Source organism: Suricata suricatta, chromosome 17 (genome assembly GCF_006229205.1).
Source record: "Suricata suricatta isolate VVHF042 chromosome 17, meerkat_22Aug2017_6uvM2_HiC, whole genome shotgun sequence".
Lineage (NCBI taxonomy): Eukaryota > Metazoa > Chordata > Mammalia > Carnivora > Herpestidae > Suricata > Suricata suricatta.
Window position 1 is genome coordinate 9,882,104 of NC_043716.1, and position 24,644 is coordinate 9,906,747.

The following is a 24,644-nucleotide window of genomic DNA, read 5'->3' on the forward strand; positions in this document are numbered from 1 at the left end:
CACTAAATCACATCCAAGTGCATTCCAACATGCAGCGACATGCCTGCAGGCTCCGTGTAAGAGAGCCCCCTTCAATTCCTTGCAAACTTCCTGATTTTATGTTTCATTTTAGGCTTTACTTCTTTTTTTTAAATTTTTTAACTTTTTAAATTTATTTTTGAGAGAAAGAGACAGACAGCATGAGCAGGGGAGGGTCAGAGAGAAAAGGACTCACAGAATCTGAAGCAGGCTCCAGGCTCTGAGCTAGCTGTCAGGACAGAGCCCGAGGCGGGGCTCGAACCCACGAACCCTGAGATCGTGACCTGAGCTGAAGTCAGATGCTTACCCAGCTGAGCCACCCAGGCGCCCCATTAGGCTTTACTTCTTACCCAGACAATAATGAAGAACAATTGCTCCTTTCTTCTGAATTATAGTTCCCGCATACCTGTCTTATATCTACAGATTGACAGTGTGATTCACATTTGTCCCTCCTTCCCTGTGTTCCCTTCTCAGGTGCAAAGTCCAGAGACAGTCCTGTCCCAGCCTGTGCACCTTGTCACCTTTCTTTTAAGGGAGGAGTTTGGGTCGTGCCTTAAAGATGCCATCTTCTTGGAAATATGCACTCGGAGGTTGTCCCGAGAGGTCCTCTGTGTATTCTGTCCCCCTTTGCCCACATATATGTTCAATCTTTCCTGTTTATTTTGTAGATCTGAATTTGTATCTGGTTTCTCTGGATTTTTTGGATAAGAGAAGTAGAAAATGACCATCTTAGGTCAAAAATACCCTGGGAAGTATTTAAAAGGAAAACAAAAAGATTCCTGAGTCCAATCCCAGGCCTAATAAGGCAGCATTTCAAAATGGAGCTCCCAAACATTTTATAAAAATATTTATTTATTTATTTTGAGAGACAGTGCATGTGTGTGAGCAGGGGAGGGGCAGAAAGAGGAAGAGAGAGAATCCCAAGCAGGCTCTGCACTGTCAGCTCAGAGCCCTACATGGGGCTCGAACTCATGAAGCCATGAGATCACAACCTGAGCCTACATCAAGAATCAGACACCTAACAAGCATCTGTATTTTTAAACAAGCATAAAGCCGAATTTAACAACCACTCAACTAAAATGCCTGTATTCGATTTCAGTCATTTTTCTCTTTTATTCTTTAATTGGGAAACATTCCTTTAATCAGTAGAGAACAGACTGTGATTCTTAAGTACTTAATGCGTACATTAGTTTTCTGGTTGCTATGGTAACATATTGATGCAGATTTATTGTCATCCTTCTCTGGAGGTCTGAAGTCCAAAATCAAGGTGTTATCAGGGTTGGGTTCCTTTTGGAGCTCCCAGGGGAGAATCGGTGTCCTTTTCCAGATTCATGATGCCTCTGCGGTGCATGGTTTGTGGCCCCTTCCTCCCGTCACTGCTTTCTTCTGTCTCCTACCCGTGATATGCCTCAATCCACATAATCCAGCATAACCTCAAGATCCTTAACTTAAATCTGCAAAGTCCCTTTTGCCATGTCGGGTGACATATTCCTGTTCTGATGTCCTGACAATTAGAAGCAGATATGTTTGTGTGTTTTTTAATTTTAATAATATATTTTATTCAATTCAATATTTGAAAATATTTTGATATATAAAATATATCAAATATTTTTGATATAAAATAAAAATATTATTAATGAGATACTTTATAGTATCTTTCCCTACTAAGCCTTTGAAATATGATACGTATTTTACACTTATAATACCTCTCAATTTGGACTAGCTAAATTTCAAGCTGCATGTGGCTGGTGAATATTGTATTAGACAGTGTGATTCCATACCACGCCAGTCTTAGTAGCCCACACTTCGATCAAAGATTCTTTTCAGTTTGTTTTTTTGTTTTTGGCTTTGGTTTTTGCTTGTTTATTCATTTACATCCACGTTATTTAGCATCTAGTGCAAAAATGATTTCAGGAGTAGAATCCAGTGAATCCAGTGGTTCATCGCCTGTGTATGACACCAGCGCTCACTCCAACAAGTGCCTTCCTTGGTGCCCCTCACCCGCTTCCCCATCGCTCCACCCACAACCCCTCCGGCAGCCGTCAGTCTGCTGTCTGTATTTAAGAGTCTCCTAAGTTTTGTCCCCTTCCTTGTTTTTATATTAGTTTTGCTTTCCTTCCCTTATGTTCATCTGTTTTGTATCTTAAATTCCTCATATGAAGTCATATATTTGTCTTTCTGTGACTAATTTTGCTTTGCATGATACCCTCTAGTTCCATCCACATAGTTGCAAATGGCAAGATTTTTTTTTGATTGCCAAGTAATACTCCATTGTATATATATATATATATATATATATATATATATATATATATATATATATACCACATCCATTGGTGGACATTTGGGCTCTTTCCATATTTTGGTTATTGTTGATAGCGCTGCTATAAACTTTGGGGTGCATGTCCCCTTCAAATAAGCATTTTTGTATCCTTTGGATAAATACCTTGTAGTGCAATTGCTGGGTCGTAGGGTAGTTCTGTTTTTAATTTTTTTAGGCACCTCCACACTGTTTTCCAGAGCGGCCGCACCAGTTTGCGTTCCCACCAGCGGTGCAAAAGGGTTCCTCTTTCTCCGCATCCTCGCCAACATCTGTTGTTGCCTGAGTTGTTAATTTTAGTAGAATAAGTTTCTATAAACAAAGTTTAATTTGGTCCTTAAATCCTAGATGAATTTTTTTTCCTGGGTCACGGGCTGAGCTACATTCCTCCAGATCCCCTCCTGCTGACGTCCCAGTAAAGTCTTGGCTTCCTGAGTCAAACTTCAGGGCTGGTGGCTGCACGGTGCTAACCACCAGCCCAGTGCTCAGTTCAGCCTGGGGTGGGAGGGGGTGTCTAGGTGGGAAGAAGCTTCCAAGAAATGGATGCGCCTAGGGAGGGAAGGAACCTTCTGGAGAGGCGGGCCGCACTAGCCACTGAGTCCTCCGGGAGACCTGAGATTCGAGGAATCCAAGGATTCAGCCCCACTGATAGTGAGGAGTGAGGAGGAAAAGGGCAAAGACCAGAGGGGAGAGCGAGGAAGGCAATGCCCGCAGTTCTCTGGGAATCCGTCCCTCCACTCGGGAAATTCCACTCCTCCTCCAGCTTCAGCTCACACAGCGTCTCCCCCAAGAAGCCACCCCTACTGCGTGGCTGACACTCTGTCCCCTGTGCCCTTGCTCACACCTCTCTTGCCCTTGCCATGGTAGCTCCACGTTTATGGACTTGTGGTTTGTCCCGAGCCGTAAATGACAATTCTATTGGGAAAGAATAGTGTCTCTAAAAAATGTTTGGTTTCCATGACTCTCACATAGTGTATTACACGCCAAGAGCCATTCATGAATGTTGATTGAAGCACCTGGAGAATTCATCAGAAGAGAGAGAGTCATGTGCAGAGCGGGCACTTGATTCATTCCGCCATTCAGGATTTATTCATCATTTATTATGCACTGGAATAGACCCTGGAATGGGTATTGAGACCTCTACCCTAAACAAGACCGACAGAACGTTCATCACCAGGGATCATTTTACTGGTACATGTTTTCCCCAAGTGTACACTGATGAGGGAGGGGGAGTTCCCAAAGAGGAGCGTGCAGGGCCCTCTTCCTGACGTCATGTCTTGCATTGACATTGGAGGTTGTCAACCTCTAATAGTAACAACGGTTGTTACTGAATTAGCCATCGGGGGGCACTCCAGGCACAGAAGAAAAGTCCTATGGCCTGATCCTGCAGACCCTGAACTGGGGACCCGTATGGCAGCCCAGAGCCTCAAGCAGGGAAGTGTGCAACTTCTGGCACTTCCCTTGGGGGAGCACCCAATAAAGATTCCTAAGGGCAAGGTTGTGTGGGGCTGGACTTACACAGGGCTTATAGAAGGTAGCAGGCATCCAACTTCTAACCATGCTTTTGTTTCTGCTTTTTGTTTGTTGGCTGGTTTTGGAGAGAGACAGAGCATGTGAGTGGGGGGCAGGGACAGAGTGAGAGGGAGATACAGATTCAGAAGCAGCTCCAGGCTCCCAGCTGTCAGCACAGAGCCCATCGCAGGGCTCGAACCCATGAGCTGGGCGATCATGGCCTGAGCCGAAGTCGGACGCTTAAGGGACTGAGCCACCCAGGCGCCCCCACCGTGCTTTTGTTTCTATTCCCAAATCCTGAATTGTAGTTTGATCTTGGACAACTATTCCTTGGCCCCAGGCTCTCTATCTGTAGAGTGGAAATTTTGGATGGATGGCATGTGAGGTCACCTCTGGCTCGGACTTTCTGGAGTTCACATATCTGCCAAGATGGGAGGAACTTCCATCGTACCGGTCTAAAATTTTTCCTGGATTGTGGAGATGTCTGAAGTCAGATAAAAGGAATGAACCCTGTCTCCGTGTATTGCCAGGCTCAGTGACCACAACCATTCCACAGAGCTCTAGGCCAGCCACACTTGTCCTGGTGCCCACCGTGGCCAGTCCTTCGGGGAACATCACACATGGCTGCAAGCCCCTCAGCCTGAGAGCACGTCAGGGATTACCTCACTTCAGTATGGAGGTGTTGGTTTGTTTATTTTTTGTTTCTTGGGGGTTTTGTTGTTGTTGTTGTTGTTTGTATGGTTTGGTTTTAACTAATTAGTTAAATTAGTTAAAATTGAGGCCCTAAGAAATTTCTCTTCTGCTGGAGAAAAAAATATGTGCCATTATCATTTCCCCCCAGACCCTCCAACGCCTACTCTAACTCAGTCTCCAGTCAAGTGACTGTTTTCTGGAAAGCTGCAGGCAGTTCAAGACAGGCCTCTGCATATTCTCTCTGAGATTCTTTGAAGTGTCTGATCATTGGAACTGAAGTCCCGGGGAGGCAGAGAGATGAGCCGTATCTACCCGAAACAAGCTAATGGGCTTGTTTTCTCTGCTCCCTGATCTCACTGACCCATTCCTGTGGCCACAGTTAGCACAAGAAAGATTGTTTCCTCTGGGGCCCCTGCAACATGACCTGCCAGAAGTGGCGACTCTGTGTCTCCCTCACCCTAAGGGCATCTCTGCAGCTTCCCATGGGGGTGAGGAGCAGGGCAGGGGCAGCGGGGATGGAAGGGGCTCCCTGGCCCACTGGGCCTAATTAGAAATATTCAACTGGTGTCTTACTGAACACACACTGTGTAACAATGACCAGCACAAAGCTTAAACTATGTAGATACCTACTAAATAACAGGAATTAGCTGAGAATGTGCACACAAAAAGTACACACATACAGACACGTACACAAACTGCTTTTTCTCCCTGAAGCCCAAGGGACAGCCCTCGGGCAGGAACCCAGCACTGAGGGAGTCCTAGGAGTCACTTTTGTCCAGCAGTTGGTGGGACGGAGCAAGACTCCAAGGGACTCTTCCAAGGAGGTTGTAGTGTCAGCCCAGGCAACCTGCCCTTCCCCGACTATATTCATGTTTTAAATTCTCTATCTTTTATGGTTTTTTCAAAAACATTCATTTATTTATTTTGAGAGTGTGTGTGCGCATGAGCTGGGGAGGCACCGAGAGAGAGAGAGAGCTAGAGGGAGAATCCCAAGCAGGCTCTGTGCTGTCAGTGCAAAACCCTACTCGGGGCCCAGTCCCACAAACTGTGAAATTATGACCTGAGCTGAAATCAAGAGTCAGACAGTCAAGGGACTGAGCCACCCAGGCACCCCTTTTATGATGCTTTGACATCCTGGTGGCCTTGTTGGCTCAGAACTAGTCAGCTAATCCTGGAGATGGTACAGGATTGGCCTGTAAGCACATCTTTGATGTGCAAAGCAACCCCAGCACCTCTTTGTTTTCAGACTCTGGCAGTCTGGGACACTATCCCCCAGCCATAAATCACCCCAGGGCCATGTACCAGACGATTCGGGTCAGCGCCAACACCCCAGAGCCCCTGAAATATCCAAACTAGCCAATCCCAAGCATGTTTCCCCTCCTTCACCCAAACCTTCCAGCAAAAACTGAAAGCTTTTGTCCACACTTTCCCCGCACTCCTCTTGCCTCCCGACTTACTGGGGTGCCTCCCCCACGTGGCCTGCATGGTGTGGCGTGCCCCCTCCTCACAGGAACTATAACAGACTGTCTTTCAAGGGCAACCATTTTCTGAAGTTGGCCTCACCATACCTTTTTTTTTTTTTTAATGTTTATTTATTTTTGAGAAAGAGACACAAAGTGCAAGCCAGGGAGGGCAGAGAGAGAGGGAGACACAGAATCAGAAGCAGGCTTCAGGCTGCGAGCTGTCAGCACAGAGCCTGACACGGGGCTTGAACTCATGAGCCGTGAGATCATGCCCTGAGATGAAGTTGGACACTTAACCAACTGAGCTACCCAGGTGCCCCAAAAGCCAAACTTTTAAGGCAAAAAGGGAATGCTTGCCTATGTTGTTTACACACAACCATTGATTGGTGTTGGTGGCAGAAAGCTCATCTTTCCTGAATATAATTGGTTGCTATAATATGAGTAAGTGAGGTCTCTTACTGTAGTAGGTTGCTGATATTCATCTTGAATCCTTGGAATATTTTCAGTCTCTTTCTGTCAAAAATAAATACACATTAAAAAATTTTTTTAACTTGACTTTTGCTTTCTAGTGGGATACTATTTGGGTAGTTACCCATATCTGTGTACCCCACATAGCAATTCTTTAATCCCAAATAAGTGCTCTTGCCTAATTATTGCCTCCTGACAATTTTAGGTTGACAAGGGGAGCAGTGTACAGGGTCCCATCTGGAGTTTACATGGAGGGGTGACTCTGGGGCCGGAAGTGACTGGAAAGGCCAGAGGGGGAAAGGACACCCCATCTCTAACCATCACTGAATAATCGTGGGTAGTTTTTTTGACTCACAGACTGTCAGGCCCATAATGAGCCCCAGAATGGAGCTAATCTCCCCTGTCGGCACATGGAGAAGAGGAAGCTGGGAGGGGAAGGGCCATTCACATAGTGATTCAGAAATTGGATCTCATTGCCTCCTCCTAACCTGCTCATAGCCTGAGCCCAGGCTAAAGGGGAAAAAGGAAAACCCTAGAAGCTTGGGAGCTAATCTGAAGGTTGTAAATGGATATGGGGAGCCTGAGATATTGGAGTCATAAAGTTCAACAACCGTGACTCCGTCCAAACAGCGCCAGGAGGACCGCTGATGTCAGAGACCGCTTTCCTGGACGTGGCCAGCCTTGTCACGTGACCCTGGGCAAGGTCTTCCACTGGTCCTTGTATGCCCATAAATGGCGAAATGTATTTGGTCTCCAAATGCTATAACCCCACCAAAAGATATGTACCAGGATATCCAAGGTGGCTTTACATGTAATATTCTTTAACTGGAAGTATCCGGGTCTCCAGCAATAGGAGAATGGAAAGTATCTGTGATCATCCACACCATGGACCACTGCTCAGCATAAAAAAGGACCTTCTCCCGATACAGGCAACAGCCTTACGCTGAGAGAAGGAAGCCTTACCCAACATAGCACATACTGTGTGCTTCCACGAATATGAAATTCTAGAACAGGCAGAACTTACGGACAGTGGAAGACAATTATAACGGTGGCGGGCCTGTGGGCTCAGAGGCCTGACCTGATTGGAGGGGCGCCACGGAACACAAGAAGGATGGATGTGGCCACTCGAAGGACGCGCCGCTCACTAAGTATGCAGGGTCTGGTAATGATTCATGTCACGGGAGGGGAAAGGCTGTGTGCTGGCTGCTGTCTCATTGAATAAGCCATTATTACAGACATAGGTTCATCACTTGGGTGGAGAAAATACCGGAAGGGAAGTGAGTGCCCAGCACGACCTTGTCTTTTCTGTAGAACCTCTGAAGATGTGCTCGTTAGGATTCTGAGTTTTCTTCCACGTTTTTTTTTTTACATTTTATTTATTTATTTTTATTTATTTATTTTTTAAAATTGTTAAATTTTAATTGTTTTTTTGAGAGACAGAGAGAGACAGCATAAGCAGGGGAGGGTCAGAGAGAGAGGGAGACACAGAATCCGAAGCAGTCTCCAGGCTCTGAGCTGTCAGCAAAGAGCCCCGACGCAGGGCTTGAACCCACGAACCGTGAGATCATGACCTGAGCCAAAGCCGGACGCTTAACTGACTGAGCCACCCAGGCGCCCCTTTTACAGTTTAAAACCCGAGGATTTCCCATGGCATTGGTGAAGCTCACTGAACTCAGGATATTAATCACTCTGGGGAAGAGTCCAGATTTGGGGGTTGGGGGCTCACCTTGGTGTCTTCCTGCGTTTCTTTTTCTTTTTAGTTGCCTCAGGATTAAGGTAGATGTAAGTGGGAGACCTGGAGCCTATACCGGAATCCTGGGAGACTGGGAAAGGGGTCCTGAGTGGGTGCTGAGGCAGTGGGGAGGGAGAGACCAGCCGAAGAGGAGGCCTAGGACATCCCAACCAAAAGGCCCTTAGTGCAAGGGCTGCACTGAGCCCGGCCTTTTATCCTAGCCCCGTGCCCGCCCGCCCGACCAATCCCAGCCAAGACTCCACACGCGTCACAATGGGACGTCTGTGACGTCCTGCGGGGCCCCTCCCCTCACCCGTGGAGTTCAGCTCAGCCTGCCCGGGGTTCTCCGTTGCAGCAGGTCGTGGGACGTCCCCTGGTTTATTGTTACATTCATTGTCGAATTTATCCTGGTCTGTTGCCCATGCGGGCACAGCTGAGCTCGCAAGCAAGATCTAAGAATGCGGGAAATAAGGTAGATTTCAGAGGCGGACTCTTACTTGCTGAGGGCCGTGGAGTCTTGCAAGAGTTTGCTCTTAAACTACTGCATTGGCTGCTCCTGTGATAGCGAACACCCTCCCAACAGAGTAAATAATTAAAGAATGAAGAAGAATTAGAACGGCATGTTGTACCTGGAAAACCTGAACTCTCTGTATGTCCCCAAAGGGGGTTCCCCGAAGGAATCTCTGTGAAGAGGGTAAGACGTACACGTGATCAGGAACGTTTACAGCTTTCTCTGAAGCGTGGCTCACTGTAGCTGGCCCACAGCGCCCTCCCCCAACAATCCTTCTAAAGTTCCCAGGAAGGAAAGTGAGCTGGAGTCCATCATGCGCACGTTTCGGGAGTGATCGAGGTATCGGCACCTGAGTCCCCACCGGTCACTGGCCCTCATATGGGTCTAGAGTGTGTCTTTTTTAAACTCCTTCACTCTCACCATCTCGGAAGAGGAGGACAGCAAAGGCCTGACTCCGGGCTACTGTCTGGTTAATGTGGGTGCATTTGCGGGTTCGTTCATGTTTATCCATCTTCCTTTCTATTAGTGGTGACAAAGCAAATGAAATCCCATGACCAGGAGACTGCCGTGGGGGTGTGGAGTAAGACTGATGATTTCCCATGGGAAGCAGGTGGAGGAGAACACATCGTGGAACTTCAAGGCTAAGGACAAAATCTTGCACCTAGAACAGTGCTGCAGGAAGAGGGTGCTGAGCCCACAGCCGGGGTGGACGGGCCAAAACCCTCCCTGCCAGGCCTCCCTCAGTGTTTGGGCGCCATACCTACGCGTGAACTCTGAACTCTAAGACACCAGCGTTATCTGTTTAGCATCCCCCTTTGACTGGGCGACTGAGGAAGACGTAATGTGAAATGTTTCCATCCATGCTTGTGATTTTCAAACAGGTTCCACTGAAAGGTGTTGCATGGATTAGGAGAAGTGAGGGGTGACTCTGTGGTCTCAGGTGCCTTATAGTTGTAAACCTGCAGTCGCAGGGTGGAGGAGTCCAACGAAGCCCTTTAGAGGGCACAAACTTGAGGCTCTATCACAAGCTCTAATTTTACAGGAAGAAGCCTCCAGCTTCAGAACTTCTGCATTTTTTTAAATTAATTTTTTTAAATTTGAGAGACAGCACGAGTGGGGGAGAAGGGGAGAGGGACAGAGGGAGAGAAAATCTTGAGCCCAATGCATAGCTCAATTCCATGACCCTGGGATCATGACCTTAGCTGAAATCAAGAGTTGGATGCTCAACTGATTGACCTAGGCGCCCCTGGAATTTCTGCATCTGCATGAAGGGATTGGCTCACATGATTATTGAGAGAGAGAAGTACCAAGACCTGTAGTCAGAAGGCCTGAGAACCAGGAGAGCCAATGTCCAAGTCCAAGTCTGAATTCAGGAGAAAACCAATGTCTCAGCTTAGAGACAGGCAACTAGATAGAGCAGGTTTTCCTTTATTCCATCTTTTTGTTCTATTCAGGCCTTCAACAGATTGGATGAGGCCCACTCACACTGGAGAGGGCAATCTGCTTTACCTCGTCTACCAATCAAATTTTATCTCAAACAGAAACACCTGCAGAGAGACGCCCAGAATAATGTTTAACCAAATATGTGGGCACACTGTGGCCCAGCCAACTGACACATATAATTAAACACGGGGAGGCCTGGGCGATTCAGTTGGTTAAGTGTCCTGCTCAGTTTTGGCTCAGGTCATAATTGCACGGTTTGTGGGTTTGAGCCCCACATCAGGCCCTGCACTGACTGGGTGGACCTTGCTCAGGGTTCTCTCTCCATCTTTCTCTGCTACTGCCCTGCTTGAGCTCTCACTCTCTCTCTCTCTCAAAATAAATAAATAAACTTAAAAAAATTAAACATAAACTAAGACATTTTTCGGGGAAATCTATGTTTTTGTTTTTTTGCCATGGCACAATTTTTTATAACCACTTTCTGCCATTATGCAATTGAAATGGAGAGGACATTTCTCCAAAAAAGGTAAAGTACATTTTCTTCATTTATTTTTTTTGATTCTGACTGTGTTAAATGAAAAAATTTTGTCACTAGAACAAATAACTTTATTACGTATTTAGATACCTCCTCTGGAGAAAAAAATTAACACAGATCCGCAAAGAGGCATGTAAAGATTATTCATGCTTATTGGTTTATAACTGGAAAAGCAGAAGAAATGCTCTATATACCCACCAACTGAAAGTATTTAAACAAATTACTGTCCTTCATTATATTATGTGGCTTTATATAATGTGGAAATTAAAAATAATGGCATATATAGATGTTTAGTTACCTGAAAATATCTCTAAAGCTTAATATGCTTTCCAAAACAAGCTGAAGGGGGTCCCTAGGTGGCTCAGTCAGTTAAGCATCAGACTTGATTTCAGCTCAGGTCATGATCTCGCTGTCATGAGATTAAGCCCCAAGTTGGGCTCCAAGCTTGGCGTGGATCCCGCTTGGAATTTTCTCTCCCTCTCCCTCTGCCCCTCCCCTGCTCTCACTCATGTGCTCATGCTTTCTCAATAGACAAGTGGAAGAACTGTGCATATAATACTGTCTTCAAAACTATATGTTTGTGCCTGTTTTTTTAAAAAAGTGTATGTTTTCACTCATGTAGAAATTGAAAAACTTAACAGAGGACCATAGGGGAAGGGAAGGGGAAGAAATAGTTACAAAGAGAGAGGGAGGCAAACCATAGGAGCCTCTTATACACAGAGAACAAACTGAGGGTTGATGGGAGTGGGGGTGGGGTGGGGAAAATGAGGGATGGGCATTAAGGAGGGCACTTGTTGGGATGAGCACCAGGTGTTGTAGGTAAGTGATGAATCACAGGAATCTACTCCCGAAGCCAAGAACACACCACATACACTATGTTAGCTGACTTGACAATACATTACATATTTTTAAAAAGTATATCAAATGAATGGGACAATATCAAAATCATATAATATGTTGCTGCTGAAGCAAGCACAATATCAAGAACATATAAGCAAAAATTCTAATAAGTACCTCTGTTTGCAGGTGACATAATCATATATATAGAAAACCCTAAAGACTAAGGCAAAAAAAAAACCCCTTTGAACTAATAAGCAAATTCAGCAAGGTTGCAGGATGCAAAATTAATACTCAAAATCAGCTACACTTCTAATAATGAATAGTCCAAAAAGGAAATTAAGAAAACAATGCTATTGACAATAGCATCAAGAAGAACAAAATACCATGGAGGCAAAAACCAAAAACAAAACAAAACCCACTAATACACAGAAAATTATAAAACATTGCCAAAAGAAATGAAAGAAGACATACACAAAAATGCAAAGACATCTCCTGTTCCTGATTGAAAGAGTTAATATTGGGGGTGCCTGGGTGGCTTGCTTCTTTGGTTAATTGTCTGACTCTTGATTTCAGCTCAGCTCAGATCAAGCCCCCTGCATCAAGTTCTGCACAGAGCCTGGTTGGGATTCTCTCTCCCTCTCTGTCTGCCCCCGAAATAAATAAATAAACATTTCTTTAAAATATTACTAGAAATATAGAGGGACAGTTAATAATGAAAAAACTGTCAATCCATCAGGATATATAACAATTATAAACATACTTGATAGAGCATCAAATGCATAACAAAATGGAAAGGAATATGAAGGGATAAATAGACAATTCAATAATACTAGTTGGAGACTTCAATACCCCACTGTCAAGAATGGTTAGAAACCTGGGTAGAAGATCAATAAGAAAAGAGAAGACCTGAATGTCACCATAAACCAAGTAGGAGACATCTTTAGATCACTTTGCGAAACAACAGCAGAATATGCAATCTTTTCAAATGCTAATGAAACATTCCCCATGAACCTAATGCTAGGCCACAAAACAAATCTCTGTAAGAGAATAGATATCATACAAAACACTATCTGCAGCCATAATGGAATGAAGCTAAAAATAAACAACAAAAAGAAATTTGGGAAACTGAAAAGTATGTGGAAATTAAACAACATTCTTAAATAACCAGCAGGCTAAAGGAGAAGTAAAAATGTAAGTTAGAAAATACTTGAGTAAAAAAAAATACTTGAGACAAATAAAAATGAAAACAGTACATCTAATTTAGAAGATGCTGCTAAAGCAATGATTACAGGGAAAAACACCTGCATTCAAAAATAAGAAGTATCTCAAATTAAAAAAAAAAAACCTTCCATTTATATGCCCTGGAAAAAGAAGGGCAAGCTAAGCAAGCAGTAGGAAGGTAATGATAAAGATTAGAGTGAAGAGAGGCGCCTGGGTGGCTCAGTCGGTTAAGAGTCTGACTTTAGCTCAGGTCATGATCTCACGATTTGTGGGTTCAAGCCCTGTGTCTAGTTCTGTGCTGACAGCTCAGAGCCAGCCTGGAGTCTGTTTCAGATTCTGTGTCTCCCTTTCTCTCTTCCCTTCCCCTGCTTGCACTCTGTCTCTCTCAAAAATAAATAAACATAAAAAAATTAGAGTGAAGATATGAACAAAATATAGATTAGGTAAGCGATAGAGAAAATCAACAAAACCAAAAGTTGGTCCTTAAGGAAGACCTAAATAAATGGAAAAAACATTCCATATTAATAGATCAGAAAACAATATGGTTAAGATGACAATCCTCCTGAAGAGATCTAGATTCAACAATCCCTATCCTAATCCCAGCTGACATTTTTGCTAAAATTGAGATGCTTTGTCAAAAACTCACAGGTTTTGCAAGGGGCAACCAATAGCCAAAAAAGTTTGAATAAGGAACCACATTGAAGGACTTGCACGTCTTAATTTCAAAACTTACCACAAAGACATGGTAATTGAGATAGTGTGGTATTGGCATGGAGATAGACACATAATCCATTGAAATAGAATTGCGAGTCCATAAATAAAACCATGTGTATATAGTCAACTTATTTTTTTAGAAGGGTACCAAAAATATTCGGTGGAAAAGAATAGTCTTTTTGACAGATGGTACTGAATATTGACATGCCAAAGAATGTATTTGGATCCCTACCTCACACCATATACAAAATTAAGTCAAAATGGATTAAAGACCTAAATGTAAGAGCCAAGACTATAAATGACATAGAGGAAAAACTTGGTAAATTTTCATGAAGTTGGATTTTTCAATGAATTCTTATATTTGCCAGCAAAAGCACAAACCACAGAAGAAAACTAGATAAACTAGACTTCAAAAAAACGTGCTTCAAAGGTCATTAGTTTTGAATGTCTCCCACAGATTAGGAGACAATCGCAAATCATATATCTGACAAAGGACTTGTATCTCAAATATACAGAGTTCTTATAGCTTAATAACAAAAGTTAAAAATAGAACTACATGATTTAGCAATTGCACTACTAGGTATTTACCCAAATGATACAAAAATACTAATTCAAAGGGACACATACACCTCAATGGTTACAGCAGCATTATCAACAATAAACAAAATATGGAAAGAGCCCAAGTGTCCACTGACTGATGAATGGATAAAGAAAATGTGTGTATGTATGAAATATTACTCAGCCATAAAAAGGATGAAATCTTGCCATTTGCAATGACATGATGGAGCTAGAGAGTATTATGCAGAGCAAAATAAGTCAGAGAAAGAGAAATCCAAATACCATTTCACTCTTATGTGGAATTTAAGAAATAAAACAAATGGTAATTGTAAGAGTTACCTTAAGAAGGTGACTGAGCGGCCATTTTGCTGTGGGTTGGAGAAAAACACCGTGCACTGACGGCCCCCACCCCTCACCTGCAGACCTGGAATGTCCCTCACCAGTTTGAAAACAGCCAATCATGAAGCCCCAGCTTCCCATCACCCTGACAGAGGAGGCAACCCTGTTCCATCCTGCCACGCCCCTGAAATGCCCTTATTTGATAATCTGCCCTCCCAAGATCAAACCTGGAACCCCCTCACCCATAAAAAAGCCCACCCTTCCCAATCCAGAGAGGACTTCCCTGACTCCCCACTCCCGGGGTCACGGAACCTCGCCCGGGAATCGCAGATCCCAATAAAGGCTTTCTTGGCTCCATAACTTGGTCTCTTTCTTTCCTCTTGTCTCTGCCTCCATCTATTAAATCTTACAATAATAGAGGGAAAAAGAGAGAGAGGAAACCAGGAAACAGACTCCTAACCATAGAAAACAAATTGATTGTATCCAGAGGGGAGGTGGAGAGATGGGTAAATAGGTAATGGAGATTAAGGAGGGCACTTGTGATGGACACCCAGTGTTGTACGTAAGTGTTGAATTACTAAATTGTACACCTGAAACTAATATTACACTGTATGTTAAATAACTAGAATTTAAATAAAAACTTAAAAAAAGGAAAAAGAAGGAGCAGCTGGATGGCTCAATTGTTTGAGCATTGGACTCTTGATTTTTGGCCCAGGTCATGATCCCAGGGTCGTGGGATTGAGCCTCCTGTTGGGCTCCACTCTGGGCATGAATGAAGCCTGCTTAAGATTCTCTTTCTCCCTCAACCCCTCTCCCCTGTTTGTACACTCTAGCTCTCAAATGAAGAAAAAGAAAGAGAAAGAAAGAAAAGGTATCCAAACCAGTAAGGAAGAAGTAAAGACTTTCTCTGTTTGTGGATGACTTGATACTGTAGATTGCTAGAAACAATAAATGAATTAAGTAAAATCGCAGGATACAGAAATCAAAGTACAGAAATCAAATCTTTTGCATTTCCATATACCAACAATGAAACAGCAGAAAGACAAATTAAGAAAATAATCTCAAAAAAAAGAAAATAATCTCATTTACAATGGCATCTAAAATAATAAGATACCTAGGAATGAACCTAACCTTTCACCAAAGAGGTGAAAGATCCCTACTCTGACACTGTAAAACACTGGTGAAAAAAAATTGAAGATGACACAAAGGAATGGAAAGACATTCCATGCTCATGGATTGGAAGACCAAATATTGGAAGCACTAATATTGTTAAAATGTCTTTACTACCCAAAGCAATCTATACATTTAATGCAATCCCTATCAAAATACCAAGAGCATTTTTCACAGAACCAGAACAGACAATCCTAAAATTTGTATGGAACCACAAAAGACCCTGAATAGACAAAGCAATCCCGAAAAAGAAAAGCAAAGCTGGAGGCGTCACAATTCTGGACCTCAAGTTGTAGTTGTAATCATCAAAACAGTACGGTACTGGCACAAATACAGACAGATGGATCAACAGAACAGAATAGAAAACCTAGAAATAAACCCACAACTATATGGTCAATTAATCTTCAACGAAGCAGGAAAGAATTCAGTGGGAACAGGATAGTCTCTTCAACAAAGGGTGTTGGGAAAACTGAACTGCAACATGGAAAAGAATGAAAATGATCCACTTCCTTACAGCATACACAAAAATAAATTCAAAACAGATTAAAGACCTAACTGTGGTGACCTGAAGCCATAAAAATCCTAGAAGAGAACACAGGCAGTAACCTCTTCGATATCAGCCATAGCAACTTTTTTTCTGGATACATCTCCTGAGGCAACGGAAACAAGGGCAAAAATAAACTACTGGGACCTCATCAAAATAAAAAGCTTCTGCACAGTGAAGGAAACAATCAACAAAACGAAAAGGCAGCTATGGAATGGGCAATGACATTTGCAAATGACATATCTGATAAAGGGTTAATATCCAGCATATATAGAGAACTTCTAAACCTCAACACACCCCCCAAAATAAAACATAATCTGATGAAACTCTGTGTCTTTTAAAGAAACTTAGAGAAGAAAGGAGAACAAGCATATATTTATCACTTTAGTCATAATAACCTTTTATTTATCTTATTTGCTTATCTTTATTTGTTCTTGTAAATTCAAATTACCATCTGGAGTCATTTCCTTTTGCCATTCACCTCTGTTAAAATAAAAAACAAATGGACACCAGCCTTGAAAATTCCCTGAGCAGACAAAACCAGTTTAGTCATATAAACAAAGCTTAATTTAGCTTATTATGCAATACTAACTCTTGACCAGGGTCATTTCTTGCTTATGCCTCTGGAAATCATAAACAAAACTTCAAGAGTTTCCCAAGATTGATATAAGGTAACCACTGATCAATTCTCTATCATTTAAGGAAATTCTAATATTATAACCAATCATGGCAAAAAAGAAAGCCACTGCTTTCTCTCTGTATATGCTGATTTATCACAATATAGCTTTGAGCCTCCTTTCATGTTTTGGTCTGTGTGCTCCTGGCTTGCAAACTGTCTTTTTGGTGTGTGTACAGTACCCTTTTACTGATTGCTACTTCAGTGATTCATGGTTTTGCTTCAGTTATTTCTGAACCTTTGACACATTTTGACAATAACATCACATTTTTATATGTTACAAGCACAAGAGCACATTATGTCCGTATTGCTTTATACAATGGCTCTCTAAATAAGAGATTAAAGGAGAAAAATGTGCATTTATACTATTATAATTACATAATTATACTACTATAATTACATAGGTACCTTTACTTTTGCCCTTTGCTTTTTCACGTGGATCTGAATTACCATCTGGACTCACTTGCTTTCAATTTTTCATTTTTTTAATGTTTATTCATTTTTGAGTGATAGAGCACACGAATGAGGGCAGAGAGAGAGAGAGAGGGAGACACAGAATCTGAAGCAGGCTCCAGGCTCTGAGCTGTCGGCATAGAGCCCAACTCAGGGCTCAAACTCACGAACCGTGAGATCATGACCTGAGCTGAAGTCAGAGGCTTAACCCACTGAGCCACCCAGTGCCCCATCACTTGCTTTCACTTCAAAGAATTTCCTTCAGAATTTCTTGTAAGTTTAGTCTGCTAGTAACAAATTCTCAATTTTTGTTTATGTGGAAATGTCTTATTTCACTTTTGTTTTTTGAAACAAAAAAAAGCTCTTTAGGGTTCATGGCTGACGGTTGTTTTCTTTAAGCGCTTTGAATGTTATCCCACTTCTTTCTGGTACTGTTTCCTGGCAAGAAGTTAACTATGAATCTTACTGGGCTTCTCTTGTGATGTTTTTCTTCTCTTGCTGCTTCTCCACGATTTTCCCTGTTTGCTTTTGGCATTTTTGCAGTGATGTATCTGTTTACGGGTCTCTTTCCATTTATCCTACTTTGAGTTTGTTGAGTCTACTGAATACCCTCCCCCCCTCCCCCGCAAGGAATTTGGGAAGCTTTAGCTCTCATTTCTCAGATTTTTTTTTTTATTGCCTTTCTCTTTCCGCTCTCTCCTGGTATTCCCATTATGTATATACTGATGTACTTAATAGGGTCCCACAGGTAAGTCCGAGGGGCTGTTTCTTCATTTCTTATTTTTCCTCTCTGTTCTTTGGACTGCACAATCTCTATGGCCCCACCTGCAAGTTCACAACTCTTCTTCTGTCCGTTCAAGTCTACTGTTGGGCAGCCCTAGTGACTTTTTAATCTCAGTTCGCGTCCTTTAAATGGCAAGAGATCCATTTGACCCTTTTTTCCAAACAATTTCCATCTCTTTGTCTGCAGTTTCTATTCAATTCAGTACCTTTGTCACATCTTTCTTTAGTTCTTCAACATCCTTCTAATGATGACTGAAAGGCTTTATCTGTTAAAACCAACCTCCGGCCTTATTTGAGGGTAGTCTCTGTCCCTGCCTTTTTTCTTTCTTTTTTCTCCTGGTATACGGATCAAACTCTCCAGTTTCTCTGCATGTCTTGTAACCTTTTTCGGAGGGGACCCTGAACATTCTGGACAATGCGTTGCAGCCACTCTGGGTACTGCTCCTTCTCGGGGCATGTTATTGTTATTTGCTTATTGTCTCATTTGGTGACTGGCTAGATTATTTTTGGGGCCTGTTTCCATCCCTGCAGCGGTAAGGCTCTGATGTTACTTGTCAGTGGGCACAGCCTTGACCATTTATGCTCACGGTCGCCTCGGAATGACACCGATCTGGGCAGGGCTCTCTTTTCTGTTTCCCTAACTACACCCAGCTGTGAAGTGCACCCAAGGTGTGCTGATTCCTCTATTATTTCCACAACAACCTGAGGGCAGAAACTGCTCCACACACCAAACCCATCAAATTCCCACTCCTTTAATGCATGTTCGTAGAAGTCAGTGTCAGGGGTCTGTTCTGACCCCCACGTGGACACCACCGAGCTCTTTCCCTCCTTGGTTCTCTTGGGCAAACCGGCCAGCCAGTTCTGCTGACATTACCAGTTTCCTTCCAGTGGCCTTTCAGCACATCCCCCCCTGCCAAGAGCCCCCTCCGGCTTACACTTCTCCACAGCCTGTGGCAGTGAAGTCAATGGTCTGGAAAGAGATTAGGACTTATCTGTCACGGCCCGATTCTCCCCCTGTTCGGGGAGGTCTTCTTGGCTTGCCTCTCCAAATGTGAAAGCACCACCTTACAAACTCAGATAATAGCAATCAAGGCCTGTGTATTCTTGGTGGTGCTGAGCCCAAGCACAGCTTCCGTCCCATCAGTGGGACTTGGGGAAGAAGGAAACCCCCAGCTCGTGGCCATACTTGCGTAGCACGTGTGGCACACCAACCAGCGCGGGGCAAGATGAGCAAGGCTGAGTCCTGCCTTCTGGGAATGCAGCCCTCTGGTTGGGAGCTGGGGTGAGCGGGGGCTCTGTGTTTTCGGCTGCCCCGGTCTAGAATGGGCTTTCCATTTCACCCTGCTGGGAGGGAGTAGGAAGTGAGCGAGTCCAGACTCAAACACGACCAGTGTTTGGCATTCTTACTCAGCTCTACTAGATTTTCTGCTTTTTCTTCTTCTTCTTCTTCTTCTTCTTCTTCTTCTTCTTCTTCTTCTTCTTCTTCTTCTTCTCTTCTTCTTCTTCTTCTTTTTTTAAATTTTTAATGTTTTATTTATTACTGAGACAGAGAGAAACAGAGCATGAGCGGGGGAGGGTCAGAGAGAGAGGGAGACCCAGAATCCAAAAGAGGCTCCAGGGTCCAATCTGTCAGCACAGAGCCTGATGCAGAGCTCGAACTCAGGAACCGTGAGATTGTGACCTGAGTCGAAGTTGGCCGCTTAACTGACTGAGCCCCCCAGGCGCCCCACTAAGTAGGTTTCCTTGAATGAAATATGTCTAGATCACTTCTAGACACTTTAACTGATGGTACTTTTATAATTTTCACTGGAAAGTGGGTCCACAGAATCCCTCACACGGTCATGTCCGTTACGTCATTCTTCACATACATTTTCTCTTTTTGTTTTGAGTACTGTTTTGTGCTGCTTTCTTTAGGGACCAAACCACTCACCCCTTGTTCTCATAACCCTTCTTAAGTATCGTTCCCCAGTTATCTGTGACTGTTACTCATATACTGGCCAGTGAGTCCCGCCCTGTGTAGGGACAGCCCATGCCCTATGATCCTGGAAAATACACAGGGATACGTATGAATTTCACAGTCTGCCTTTCCATTTTTGCAAAAAAGACCAATGCATTGAATCAATGTCTCGCTAGAAACTAGCGTCATCTTAACGTTAAGTGTTCCACTCCATGAGCACAGGGTGTCTTTGCCCTTATTTTGGTCTTCTTTAATTTCTCTCAGTAAATGTTCTGTGCTTTTTAGTGTGTGTGTCTTGCACCTCCTTGGTTAAATTTATTCCTAAGTATTTCATTCTTTGTAATATTATTGCCAGTGCTGGGGCGCCTGGGTGGCTCAGTCGGTTAAGCGTCCCACTTCAGCTCAGGTCATGATCTCACAGTTCGTGGGTTTGAGCCCTGTGTCAGGCTTTGTGCTGACAGCTAGCTCAGAGCCTGGAGCCTGCTTCAGATTCTGTGTCTTCCCCTCTCTCTGACCCTTCCCTGCTCACGCTGTTTCTCTCTGTCTCTCAAAAAAAAAAAAAAAAACATTAAAAAATTAAAAAAAAATATTAGTGCCAATGCAATTGTTTTCTTAATTTCCTATGAGGATTATTTATTATAATTGTATAGAAATACAACTGATTTTTCTCTATCAATCTGGTAGTTGTATTGTACATTTTTGTTACATTTATTAGATTTAATAGTCTTTCTGTGGATTCACTGAGATTTTCCGTATATAAGTTCATGTTATCTGCAAGTAGCAATAATTTTACCTCTTACTTTCCAATATGGATGGTTTTAATTTACTGATCTTGTCCAACTGCTCTGACTAGAGCTGCCCAGGAGAACATTAAGAGGAGTGGCAAAGAATGGGCATCCTTGTCTTGTTCCTGATCTTAGAGGAAACACTCTCTTTCTTTCCACTTGATTATGTTAGTTTTGGGTTTGTCATATGTGCCTGTATCAGGTTGAGGATATTCCTTTCTTTTTATAGTTTATAGCATGTTTTTATCATGAGATAGTTTTGGAGTTTGTCAATGTGTTTTTGCATCAATTGAGATGATCATATATTTAAGACCTTCGTTCTATTGATATGGTGTATTACATTGATTAATTTTCATATGTGACCCGACCTTGCATTTCTGGGATAAATATCACTGGTCATGGTAATGTGATGCTAGATTTAGTTAGCTAGTATTTTGGTGAATATTTTTTGCATCTATATTCATAAGGGATATTTGCCTGCAGTTTATTTTCTTGTGATGTCTTTGTCCGGCTTTTGTATCAGGTTCTCATGGAATGAGGAGGTGTTTCCTACTCTTCAGTGTTATTCAGAGTTTGAGAAAGATTGGTGTCAGTTCCCCTTTAAATGTCTGGCTTTAGGGAACCTGGGTGGCTCAATAGATTAAGCTTCCAACTTTGGCTCAGATCATGATCTCACAGGGCTGGTGACTTCAAGCTCCGCGTCGGGCTCTGTGCTGACAGCTTGGAGCCCGAAGCCTGCTTCAGATTCTGTGTCTTCCTCTCCCCCTGCCACTCACAGTCTGCCTCTCTCTCTCAAAAATAAACATTTTAAAAAATGTTACAGACTTTGTATAAGAAGTCCAATATCTGTGTTTCTTCAACAATAGTTTCTTTTTTGTCCCTATAAACCATACTTTGTTTCTTTATAATTTCTTGCTGATAACTAGACATTTGACTATTACACTAGGTAACTCTGGAAATCAGATTTCCTCCACCCTCAGGGTTTGGTCTTGCTGCTGGCTACAGGTTATAATTGATTGGTTGATTGTGTAATGGCTTCTCTAAGTTATTCTTGCAAAGACTGCATTTTTTGGTCACGTGTGATCAAAGAAATCTCTTTCCACTAGCTGGGTTGTCACCTCGTGACTTGACAGACATGTCCTTGAATGCCTGTACCCAACCAAACCCCTGTCTCTAATAGCGTGTTTGTTATGCCTGCATTCCTTTCCTTCCGACACGTGTCAGGACCCCATAAATGAGAAGGGAAGTCACTGTGAAACACTGCCCAGCACCTTGTGTGTAGGATGCCATTGTTGGTGACATGTGGGAATCTCTATGGAATTAGGGGCATGACTGGTTCAGTAGTGATGTCTCAGTAGAAACTTCTCTGGCAGCATATGGTGTCTGGACTTCCTCTTCAGTGATGTTGAAACTGTGCATTAAACAGAAAGCAAGTGTTTTTTTTTTTTTTCAGTGACGTGACCTCTTTTTGAAACACTTTGTTTAGCACAGTGCCATGCATGTTTTCCTTCTTGAGTGACCTATGGTGAAATATCGTGTTTTACAGAGCTATGTTTAATGGAGTATATTTATGCCTTATGTGAAAAAAAAAGTGGCTAACACTATGTGTTGTGTGTTATCTTGTCCATACTGACGTGTGAGTAAAATCTGTGTTTAGCAGAGCTCCAGGCATGGTGAAATGAGTGCTCTGATGTCTGTGTTCAGTGCTGCGTGATGCCTCTATTTTTCCTTTCTGACACATGTCGAAACCTTGTGTTTAACAGGACTAGTTATGTAATTAATTGAATAACAAGTAAGCTGTGTGACTGAATGACTATAAGGACATCGCTGTTTAGCGCTGTGATGGACTCTGTGCTGTTTCTGCACAAGTTTCTTTATTGATATATGGTGGAATCCTCTAACAGAGCTAGGTGAACAGAGATTTCTTTCTTTTCTTTCTTTCTTTCTTTTTTTTTACCATTTATTTTTGAGAGACAGAGAGACAGAGCGCGAGCAGAGGAGGGGGGAAGAGAGAGAGAGACACACACACACACAGAATCCAAAGCAGGCTCCAGGCTCTGAGCTGTCGGTGCAGAACCCAGTGCGGGGCTCAGACTCACAGACTATGAGATCATGACCTGGGCCAAAGTCAGAGGCTTGACTTACGGAGCCGCCCAGGCACCGCAGCATTCATTTCAACGGAGAGGTGCATGTTTGGTTCAGTTTAGTGCCATCCCCACTAGCCACTGGGTTTAGGTTTGTTTGAGAACACACTCCTGTTTTAGTGACACGCGTTAAGAATTTGTGATTAATGGCGCTAGGTACCTGATTGATTCTGCCCCGCAGTTGGCCTGTGAAGTACTGATCTAGCCTTGTGTGGTGCATGCAGGCGTTTCTTTATTGACAAGTGGTGACACTTCATTTAACAGAACTGGGCGGGGTGATTGATTTAGTATAGTGCTATCTCTTGAAGATTTTTATCTAGCATAGTTTCATGCATGCATTCTTTATTTAATGCCATTTTGAAATTTGGGTTTGATAAGACTAATTTCCTGATTAATCCAGTGATATAATGTCTCTGAAAAAAACATGTTTGGCGATGTGCAGCACATGTGCATCCTTTCCTTTCTTTTGGGACATATTTTTGAATTCTGGTTTTATTTATTTTTATGTTATTTTATTTTAGAGGGAGAAAGAACATGCGAGTTGGGAAAGGGGTAGAAGGAGAAAGAAAGAGAATCTTAAGCAAGCTCCATGCTCAGCAAGCTCCATGCTTGATCTCACGACTCTGGAATCATGACCTGAGCTGAAATCAAGAGTCAAATGCTCAACCAAATTCAGACGCCCCTGAGCTCTGGTTTTAAAAGCTCTGTGTGGGAGCACCTGAGCAGCTCCGTCGGTTAAGCATCTGACTTTGGCTCAGGTCATGATCTTGTGGTTTGTGAGTTCGAGCCCTGCGTCGGGCTCTGTGCCGACAGCTCAGAGCCTGGAGCCTGCTTTGGATTCTGTGTCTCCCTGTCTCTCTGCCCCTCGCCCGCTCACTCTCTCTCTCTCTCTCTCTCTCTCTCTCTCTCTCTCTCAAAAATAAATAAACATTAAAAAAATTTTTTTTAAGAAGCTCTGTGTGCATGATTGAATGATGTCTCCATAAAGCACCATGGTTCACAATCAATGGTGTGTGTATCTTTTTCTTTAGTGACATATGTTGAAACGTGGTGTTTATCAGATGTAGGTGCACGAGAGATTCTGTTAAGTGATGCCTTTCTTTAACACAGAATTTCAGCATATGTTACTAGAGAAAAGAGTGCTTGCACATTCCGGTACTATACACACTCTTTCAAAGAGGCACCATTCTACTGAATCAACCATGCTCCTGGCGGGGCTAAGGGTGGAGTTTAAACATATGTCACTAAAATCAGAGCATGTGGGCCACAGAGTGCTCAGCAGTATTACAAACACACATTTCTACACTGACACAATCAACTGCCAACCTCTGTTAAATGCATCTTCAACATATGTCATTAAAAAGTAGCACATAAGAGGCACCTGCGTGGCTCAGTCAATTGAGCACCGACTTCAGCTCAGGTCATGGTCTCACAGTCTGTGAGTTCAAGCCCCGCGCTGGGCTCTGTGTTGACAGCTCAGAGCCCGGAGCCTGCTTCCGATTCTGTGTCTTCCTCTCTCTCTCTCTCTGCCCCTCCCTGACTTGTGCTCTCTCTCTCTCTCTCCCTCTCTGTCAAAAATAAAATAAACATTAAAAAAAATTTTTTTTAAGTAGTACATGCATCCCCTAGTCCCAAACACAGTGTTTCGTACAGACACAGATCACTCATGGAGATCTGTTAAACATGAGTTTCAGCACGTGTCACTGAAGAGAGAACTCCGTGCAACCACTCAGTACTGAACACGATGTGTCCCAGAGCACCACGCTGA

At 43.0% G+C, this 24,644-nt stretch overlaps 1 protein-coding gene and 1 long non-coding RNA gene across 5 annotated transcripts in view; one reads left to right on the forward strand and one right to left on the reverse strand.

The window, feature by feature from the left end:
- LOC115282374 (multidrug and toxin extrusion protein 1-like) overlaps nucleotides 1-8,397 on the reverse strand; it is a 78,784-nt gene extending 70,387 nt beyond the window's left edge. Inside the window, exons 1-2 of the mRNA XM_029928367.1 lie at nucleotides 8,201-8,397; nucleotides 6,466-6,519 (exon numbers count right to left, since the gene is read on the reverse strand). The gene's annotated coding sequence lies outside the window, so the exon portion shown is untranslated. The remainder of the gene's footprint in view (nucleotides 1-6,465; nucleotides 6,520-8,200) is intronic.
- LOC115282375 overlaps nucleotides 1-24,644 on the forward strand; it is a 48,079-nt gene that overhangs the window by 4,455 nt on the left and 18,980 nt on the right. The gene's annotated exons all lie outside the window — the stretch shown is intronic.